Source organism: Sarcophilus harrisii, chromosome 5 (assembly GCF_902635505.1).
Source record: "Sarcophilus harrisii chromosome 5, mSarHar1.11, whole genome shotgun sequence".
Lineage (NCBI taxonomy): Eukaryota > Metazoa > Chordata > Mammalia > Dasyuromorphia > Dasyuridae > Sarcophilus > Sarcophilus harrisii.
The window spans coordinates 82,558,145-82,567,590 of record NC_045430.1 but is presented as its reverse complement, the minus strand read 5'-3'; positions in this window follow the sequence as shown (position 1 = coordinate 82,567,590).

Sequence of the window (9,446 nt, the reverse complement as noted above, 5' to 3'; positions counted from 1 at the left end):
TTGCCTCAGTTTCCTCATCTGTAAAATAATATGGAGTAGGCAATGGCAAACCACTCTAGTACCTTTGCCAAGAAAATCCTAAATGGGATCCAAAAGAGTAGGATGTGACTGAAAACAACCAAACAAGTTGGCATTTTATTTAATAGAAGAAAAGAGAGTATTGTTGAAAGGTTACATGAAGTAGGGGAGCCCTCGAGTACTTTTTGACATGGGAGTACTTGAGTCCTTGACATGACCACTTGTCAAAAAGGAGAAGATTCTGCCCATTCCTTGTCTGCAGCTGCTGTGTTGATGACCATGAGAACACAAAAAAATTGGAGATCCAGCTCAGAACCTAACTTGGTGACTTTGTAGAAGTTGTAGGGTTACTATGAATCACCTTCCTAGTTTTGCCCTGGTCTGTGCAACTTGCTTGGAATTGTGAAACATCCCTCTATAGCCATGTTGGGGTTCCTCTATCAGAGACTGCTATTCCAGGTTCAGGGTACTCTGGTTCCATATTCCCTCCCTCTGATCCCCACCTCAATGTGTTTGCCTTTATTAGAAAGGGGGTCTTAGTTTAGAACAAAAGCATTTAGTGAAATGGTCTGGTGAGAACATTAGCAATAAAACATTCTTCATAAATTTGGGGCCCACTCTTCCACAAATATACCCAGAGCTGGGGGTGAAGAGCAGACACCTGTAGGGACTGAATATGGAGAAGCACTGTAGTAGGAAAGGAGTCTCCAGAGTGCATATATAGGGAACACAGGGCTAGGGCCTGTGTGGGAGTGTTATGGGCCAGAATTCTTGTACTTGAAACAAGGATTCTCACAAGGTGCTAAGTCAGTGGAATTGATAAGACAATGGTTACCTAGTTTAGCATGGTGCTTAATAGTTCTCTATTCAGTACATGTACTTAGTACTTAATACAGTTCCACAAGATTCACACCTATGATAATTAAAATAGAGCATATAACAGCCAGCAGAGACTGAGAAACAGATTCATTCCCTTGCCTACCTTTGTGGTGGCTGGAAGCTGAAGCACAAGCCCTCGAACTCGAGACAGATTCATTCACTCCATCTCACATAATTGTGGTGGCAGGTGCTCTCCTTCAATTCTCCACTGAAACCAAGACTCCTTAAGAAAGCTGGTCCGCACCTCAGGCAAGGAAACTAGATTGTGAAGGAGATAACAAAGGATTTGGACTTTGGCTATTTTCAGGGTGATTACTGAAAAGAAAGCTGCCCCAGAGACCTCCAGAAAAACAACAAGAACATTACATGGGAAGACACATTTGTAAGGAGTGCTTGCGTATAGGGCAGCTGGGTGGCATAAGGCATAGAGTGCTGGGCCTGAAGCCAGGAAGACCCGAGTTCAAATCCAGCCTCAGACATGTACTGCATGACCCTGGGCGTGTCTAACTCAGCTTCCTCATCTGTAAAATGAGCTGGAGAAAGAAATGGCAAACCATTGCAGTTTTTTTGCCAAGAAAACTCCAAATGGAGTTAAAAAATAGACAAGACAAATTGTAGAACAAGAATGACGATGTGTAGGGCTTATGTGTAGGGGAAAACATGGCCAGGAGCCACATCCCTGAAAAGGCAGTATAGATTTCTGACAGTGGAGGGTTCCTGATGCCATGTGCTCTTGCTGGACTGCAGTGGGCACTGCTCTGCTTGATCTGTGATAGTCTGTTGGACATGTAGTCTTCCCAAGACAATGCTCCAAATGCATGCTCTCTGTTGGATGTGCATTTTTCTAGGGGCTGTTTCACTGGACAGGCTGTTTTGCTGAAGGTGGCTCTAGCTCCCGATGTGAGCAGAATTGTTTGCCTCCAGAATTCCATCTGTCATGATCTTTTAGTTCAAAGCCAGAGGCTTTTAAGAAATGTTTCCTTCAGACAAGCGATTCTACCTTAGCTTTGGAACAACAAAATTTTTTCTAAAAGAGAAAAAAAAAAGACCTCAGCTTTTCCTTCTCAAGTAAACTGCCTTTTCCCCTTTTCAGAGACCGTTTATCTTTTCAGCAAGAAATTCTCAGCTCCAAGTGGCCAGCTCTTTAGAACCAAAGAGCAGAAATGCTTTTGGTCAAGTATGTGTTGCTTTCAGTGGTCCGTCCTCTTACATCTAAACTTCTTAATAATTGGGATTTGCAGTCTGTGGGCCACCTCACTATATTTAGTTCATGGTCAGCATTCCCTGTTATCTCCTGATGATTTTAATTATCTGTATTGGTCCAGCCACATTTCTGACTTTTCATGTTTATGTCCACACACACAAAAAACTTCCCAAAAGGCCCAAAAGGACTTTGGACTTTCTCCTAAGTATTTTTGTCCTAGAATTTTTCTCATTAGTCTAAATGATAGAATTTAGATTTTGAGATACTAGAGGTGAACTATGTGTTTATGGGTAAAAGCTACCAGAATTCATAGCACTTCTCCATTTATTCTAGATATCTTAATATGTACATAATTGTTTACCTATTGTTTCTTTCATTAAGCTCTGAATTTCTTGAGGGTAGGGGCTTGGTTTGCTTTTTCTTTGTATCTCTAGCAATCAGCACTGAACCTTCCACATGGTTAGCATTTAATAAATGATTATTGACAACTTGAATGATAATACTACTTCTGTTCCCTCAACTCGAGGTCCTTTACTGAGGCAGAGTTTTCTCAGAGAAGATTTTCTCCTTCAAGGAGTTTTCAAGTTTCCAGCACCTTTCATATAGAGCTAAAAAAAACAAACAAACCCAAATTGATGTGTAAGAAAATCTGTTAGTTGAAAAAAGTTAAAAGGGAAAGGAATCTATTGGTATTAGATTGCAAACTATAACAAAGTAGTAATTATTTAAAAATGGGTACTAGTTAAAAAAAAAGTTGATCAATGGAACAGATAAAGTAAACAACATAGAGAATCAGACAAACACAACTGCATAACATTTGATAAACTCAGAAGATCCCAGTTACTAGGGACAAGAATTTACTACCTGGCAAAAATCTGTGGGAATCTAGACAGAAATGAGATTTTGACTTAACACTTCACATCATATGCCAAGATAAACTCAAATGAATATTTGAATTATAAAAGGTTACATAACAAATTAGAGCAGCAAGGAAGAAATTAGCTTTTTTTTAGAATTAAGACTAGGGGAAGAATTAATAGCTAAACATGTGATAGGATCACAAAATGGACAATTTTTATTATATAAAATTAAAAAAGTTTTACAAATTCAGTAGGAAAAGTTAGAAGGAAAACAAGTAATTGGGAAAGAGTCTGCAACAAGTTTCTCTGAAAGGTCTAATTTCCAAGTTATATAAAGAACTGGTTCAAATTTAAAAAACTAAGATTTATCTTCCCCAATTGAAAAATGGTCAAAGGGTTAATTCAAAGAAAGAGGTCCAAATTATCAACAACTATGTGAAAATCTATAGAAATACAAATTAAAATAACTTTGAGGTTCTATCTCCTACCTGTTAGTTTGGCTAAGATAACAAAAAAAGGAAAATGACATGGTGGTGGTGCTGTGGGAAAAATAAGTACAGTATTGCACTTTTGTGTGTAGGTTCATTCTTTTTTTTTTTTTTTTTTTTTTTTGATCTCCCAAGATCCCTTAGGATTTTATTATTGACATGTTCCATTATTTAAACATTCTATTTGTTTTTTTTTTCCTACAAAATAATTGTTTTTTATTTTTTAATAGCTTTTTATTTTCAAAATACATGAAAAGATAGTTTTTAACATTCATCCTTGCAAAGCCTTGTGTTTCAAATTTTTCTTTCTTCCTTCCCCCACCTCCCTCTTTTAGATAGCAAGTAATCCACTATAGTTCATCTATTCTTTTTTTTTTTTTTTTTTAATTTTTAATAGCCTTTTATTTACAGGTTATATGTATGGGTAACTTTACAGCATTGACAATTGCCAAACCTCTTGTTCCAGTTTTTCCCCTCTTCCCACCCTCTCCCCCGGATGGGGATGACTGGTATGATGTTAAATATACTAAAATATAAATTAGATACACAATAAGTATACATAGTTCATTTATTCTTGAAAGCAGTTTGGGACGAGGACTAGAAAGTTACCAAACTGCATGTAAATTGTTGCAGAAATATTACTCCAAGGTCTATAGTCAAAAAAAAAAGAAAAAAAGAATCTATATGTAAAAAAAAATAGCCATTCTTTTCATGGTAGCCTTGAACTGGAAACTAAGGGGCTTTCCTCATATTGATAATTATTTAACCAATTTTTTTAAAAAAATTATTTAACCAATTATAGCATGACTGCAGTGGAATAGTTATTGTGCCATAAGAAATGATGAAATGGACAATTTTAGAAATAACTAAGACTTGCAGAATAAAGTAAGTTATTATTAGTTGTTCAGTTGTGTCTGATTCTTTGTGACTTTGTGGACTAATTTGTCTAGGGGCTTTTCTTGGCATCTCGATTTGCCATTTTCCTTCCCAGTGGACCCAACTGTCAGAATTCTCCACTATGATATGTACATCTTGGGTAACCTTGCACAGCATAGCCCATACTTTCATTGAACTACACAAGTTCTTCTACTTTAAGACAATAATCCAGGAGAGGATAGATACTTGGTATTTTGACAACATAGAAAAAAACAAAAGAGAGGGAGAAGACTTATTGACTAAATAGCCATTAATAGATCACACAAGACAAAATGGACAATTTTTATTATATAAAATTTAATAATATGGCCTTTCATTTTTTGGCTAAAAATTGGCCTTAACTTTGGGACTACGTTTTGCTACCTTAGAAATTAGGTAATAGATATAGGGAGCATTCAAGGAAGATGTCATTTTGTGTTTCAGATGCATATAACTTTTTTTTTTTGACCAAGTGCTCATAACTTTTGAAAGAATAAAGCTGTCCTTGAAACCTATCCTTTCAGACATCATTTCTATAAAACTTAAGTCCTGTTCTCCTAGAACATAATGAAGTCAGAAGTAGAAATAGCAGGAAAGAGAGAAAAAAAGGAAATTATCAGTAGTGTGCACTATGCTTACAGAAATAATTTAAATTTGTCAAAGAAAACTGAAGTCTGATGTGTTCAGAAGGAGTTACGTGTAGGGTCAGGAGACCTGGGTTTTGAATACTGGCTCTTGTCTTACTAGCTATTGGACTGTGGCCACATCACTTCATCTCTCAGTCTTTTGATTTCCCCATCTGGAAAATGGGGGCAACAATATTTACACAAATCTGCTTTGTGGGGTTGTTTGGTGGAATGCACTTTGTAAATCTTAAAATACTGTAAGAATATTACTATTTTTAATCAACCTCACTAAACATTTGTTTAGTTTTCATGGGATGCCCTGCCTCTTAGTGGGGGCAGTAAATAAATAAGAGTTATTTTGGGTTTTAAAACTCACCTCCCAGGTATAAAGAACCCCCTGGTCCTGCCTGGGCGCAGACTGGACTGCTCTGATCTATGTGAGAGTAGGTACTGATGTCTCAGTGAAGCCTCAAAGAAAGTTGGACTTATCTGAGCACCTATCAGGAGCTAACTGATAAGCAGGGCTCAGAAACAGTAATTATGTCAAAGTTCTGGGGGGTTGGTCAAAAGTGTGTTTGTTTTCTGGAGAGAAGTAGGAAAATATATGTTGGCTAGACCCTCACCCCAAACCAAACAAAACCCAAAGCGGTTTGAGTTTCTTAATTTCTATATTAATTTGGGGAATGTAATCAGTGGCTATGTTCTTTCCAGCTCTATCTAGAATTTGGGATCTTATTTTCTGAATGAATTTCAGGCCTGGACAGCTCCTAATCTCCAACACTGTCTCCTACTTAGGAAATAGTTGTGTTTGTTAGGTTGGGAACAATAAAAGATGGGGACAGAACAGCAGGCCACTTCTAGGACCTAGCATTTGATAGCTGGCAGCAATATTTTGTTTTCATTTCTTCCTAGAGATGGTTCTCTCCTTTCCTGCTCCAGGCAGAAGTGATCAACATTTTTATGATTACTTAATGCACAATCTTTTCTTTCACACAACCAAACCACAGTCTGGTTATGCTTGATAGACTTCATTATTGCCCATAATTGTCTTTACATGAATCACCATCATGAATAAAGAATAGAATATATATAATTCAATACTCATCCATGTCAATTCAGTTCTCCCTTCTTTCGAATGCAACCTCATGCTGTAGGACTTTGTGGAACAAAATATTGTAAAAAACACTTAGAGGCTTGAATTTCATTTCACTCTTGGTCTGTACTTCTTGTACCTATAATTTTACAAGTAAAGGAAGGGAAGAATGAATGGTAAAGAAGGAAGTAGTAGATTGAGGATGCTTTTGTAAAGTTGGAAGATAGTAAATTAAGGAAAATGATCTCTAAGGCAGAGTATAACCCACTGGTTATAACTCCTATCCCTACACAGAACTTGTGATCCTGTCCTGTAATGTATATTGGTGGTGGTATGCTACAGTGAATTGGAATTGGAGTTAGAACACCTGGGTTTGAATTTTGGTTATGCTATTCTCTGGACAGTTAGGTGGTGTACTTTTTGCTTCAGTTTCCTCATCTGTGAAGTGAGCTGGAGAAGGAATGGTAAACCACTCCAATATCTTTACTAAGAAAACACTAGATGGGGTCAGTATTCAATATCTTTGCTAAGAAAATGCCAAATGGGATTACAAAGAGTTGAACATGGCTAAAACAATTGAAAAACAACAAAAGACAATAGTCTTTAACTGGGTTCTAAAGCCATCAAAGAGTATATTTCCTTGCAAATTAATATAAATACAAAGTCTTATGTGCTAATTATTTGGGAGCCTTTATCTTATTTGCAAACAAACGAGGAAAAAATATTTTTCCTATAAATTTTTTCTCATCTATGTCTTAAATATCAGACCTTTTGACCCTGTAAATATAAACAACATCAGTATTATTGCTTGTACAATTGTACAACAATAGCAAATAATAAAAGCATAATTATTTATAATATAGGGAGTAAAATTACCACTCATAATAATTTCTGTACACTTTAAAAATAAGGGAAAGGAGGATGGAAAAGAATACTTTTACTAATGCTTACATAGATTCTTTCTTAACTTTAGAAATAATCTCAGGATAGAAATACAGTTTCTCAAGAATTCTTTTTAGGATATCTTCTTCACAGATGATCTGCACAAGATACAAATTAAACTCAGTTGTCTGGTGACATCCCTCCAATTACTCTCAAAGGTAATGGTTACCTCAGTCTCTGAGGAAAAAAGTTCTCTTAGTTCCTTCTGTCTGGGCCTCCCTCATGCAGTCTCTGCCATGAAAGTTAATCCTCTTTAGAATGACAGCTAAGCTTTAACTCCCTAAGGTTTTAGTCCCTTGTTCTTTTAAAGATCTAGTAACAATGTCCAGGTGCTGTGAGGGAGGTTATTTAAACTGTGGTTATATTACTATTTAAAGAATAATAACAGAATTTAAAATTGGTATGAGTTAGTCTAACTAGTACTGAGAGGAATCCCTACTGTAACAAGCCTGACATGTGGTTATCCAACTTCTACATACGGAATCCACTAGCTCTCAAGATGGCTAATTTAGCTTCACATGTTTCCATCAAACCTAAATTTGTCTAATTGTAGCTTCCACTATTGCTCTTGGTTCTGGCCTCAGGCCTAAAAGTAAAAATTTAATCTCTCTTGCATGACATCCCTTCAAAGATTTGATGACTAACTGTGCATACCCTTTGATCCAGCAGTGTTACTACTGGGATTATATCCCAAAGAGATTATAAAGAAGGGAAAGGGACCTGTATGTGCACGAATGTTTGTGGCAGCCCTTTTTGTAGTGGCTAAAAACTGGAAACTGAATGGATGTCCATCAGTTGGAGAATGGCTGAATAAATTGTGGTATATGAATATTATGGAATATTACTGTTCTGTAAGAAATGACCAACAGGATGATTTCAGAAAGGCCTGGAGAGACTTACACGAACTGATGCTGAGTGAAATGAGCAGGACCAGGAGATCATTATATACTTCAACAACAATACTATATGATGACCAGTTCTGATGGACCAGGCCATCCTCAGCAACGAGATCAACCAAATCATTTCCAATGGAGCAGTAATGAACTGAACCAGCTATGCCCAGAAAAAGAACTCTGGGAGATGACTAAAAACCATTACATTGAATTCCCAATCCCTATATTTATGCACACCTGCATTTTTGATTTCCTTCACAAGCTAATTGTACAATATTTTAGAGTCTGATTCTTTTTGTACAGCAAAATAACGTTTTGGTCATGTATACTTATTGTGTATCTAATTTATATTTTAATATATTTAACATCTACTGGTCATCCTGCCATCTAGGGGAGGGGGTGGGGGGTAAGAGGTGAAAAATTGGAACAAGAGGTTTGGCAATTGTTAATGCTGTAAAGTTACCCATGCATATAACCTGTAAATAAAAGGCTATTAAATTAAAAAAAACAAAAAAAAAACCACAAAGATTTGATGACATCTACTGTCCCCAACCCATCCTTCCTGGATCATCCTCAGTTCTCTCAATGGAATCTGACATGGTGGGGACTGAAATTTCTTCACCATTCAAGATGACCTTCTCTAGGTATTCTCTAATTCTTTAGGTAATTCTCTAGGTAATCTCTGGTGATATTAGGACAGAATATACAGGAATTGTCCTTTCCCTGTCACTGGAAGTTATACTTCTCTTTGTTTGAACCAAGGATGTATTAGCGATTTTTGCAGCACATCATACTGATAATTCATATTGAACTTGTATTCCACTAAATTCTTCAAATATTTTTTCAGCCAAACTATTATCTAATTAAATGAGATGATACTTATAAAGTACTTATTATGGACATAATAGACATGTACATATCTAGGACATAAGAAGTGCTTAATGTTTATTTCCTCTCTTCCCCCCGCCCCGATTATGTTCCTTCACATTCTGTACTTGTGAAGTTGATATTTTTTAACCCAAGTATAAATTTTTACATTTTCCTCTATCGAGTTTAATTCCATAGGATCATAGCTCTTGAGATAAAAGGACATGTTATTCAACAATCTTATTTTACAGGTAAGGAAATTGAGATCAAGGTGTAGCAAATGATAATAGGGAAGTTACTTCTCTGATAGTTATTTTTCTTATCTGTAAAATGAGGGTATAAGATCATTGCACGGTCTCTGAGTGTCCTTCCAGATCACAGTTTTCAGACTCTGAAAGGGCATATAAAAACAATAGTTTTGTAGCAAATTTTAATGTTTAAGGTACTACAGTATTGATGACAAGATATTTATATAAATGTAAATGGATTTTAAAAGTTAATTTGTGTTGCTACTATTAACACATTTCATTAAATGAGGAAATTTTTGCTATTATATATGAGGATATACTTGAGGGCATTTTAAGAAAATGAGCAATGTTCCTCTATTAATAAAGTTAGGATATGAGTTCAATTAAAGATCATGAACCTTAAAAATCAAATA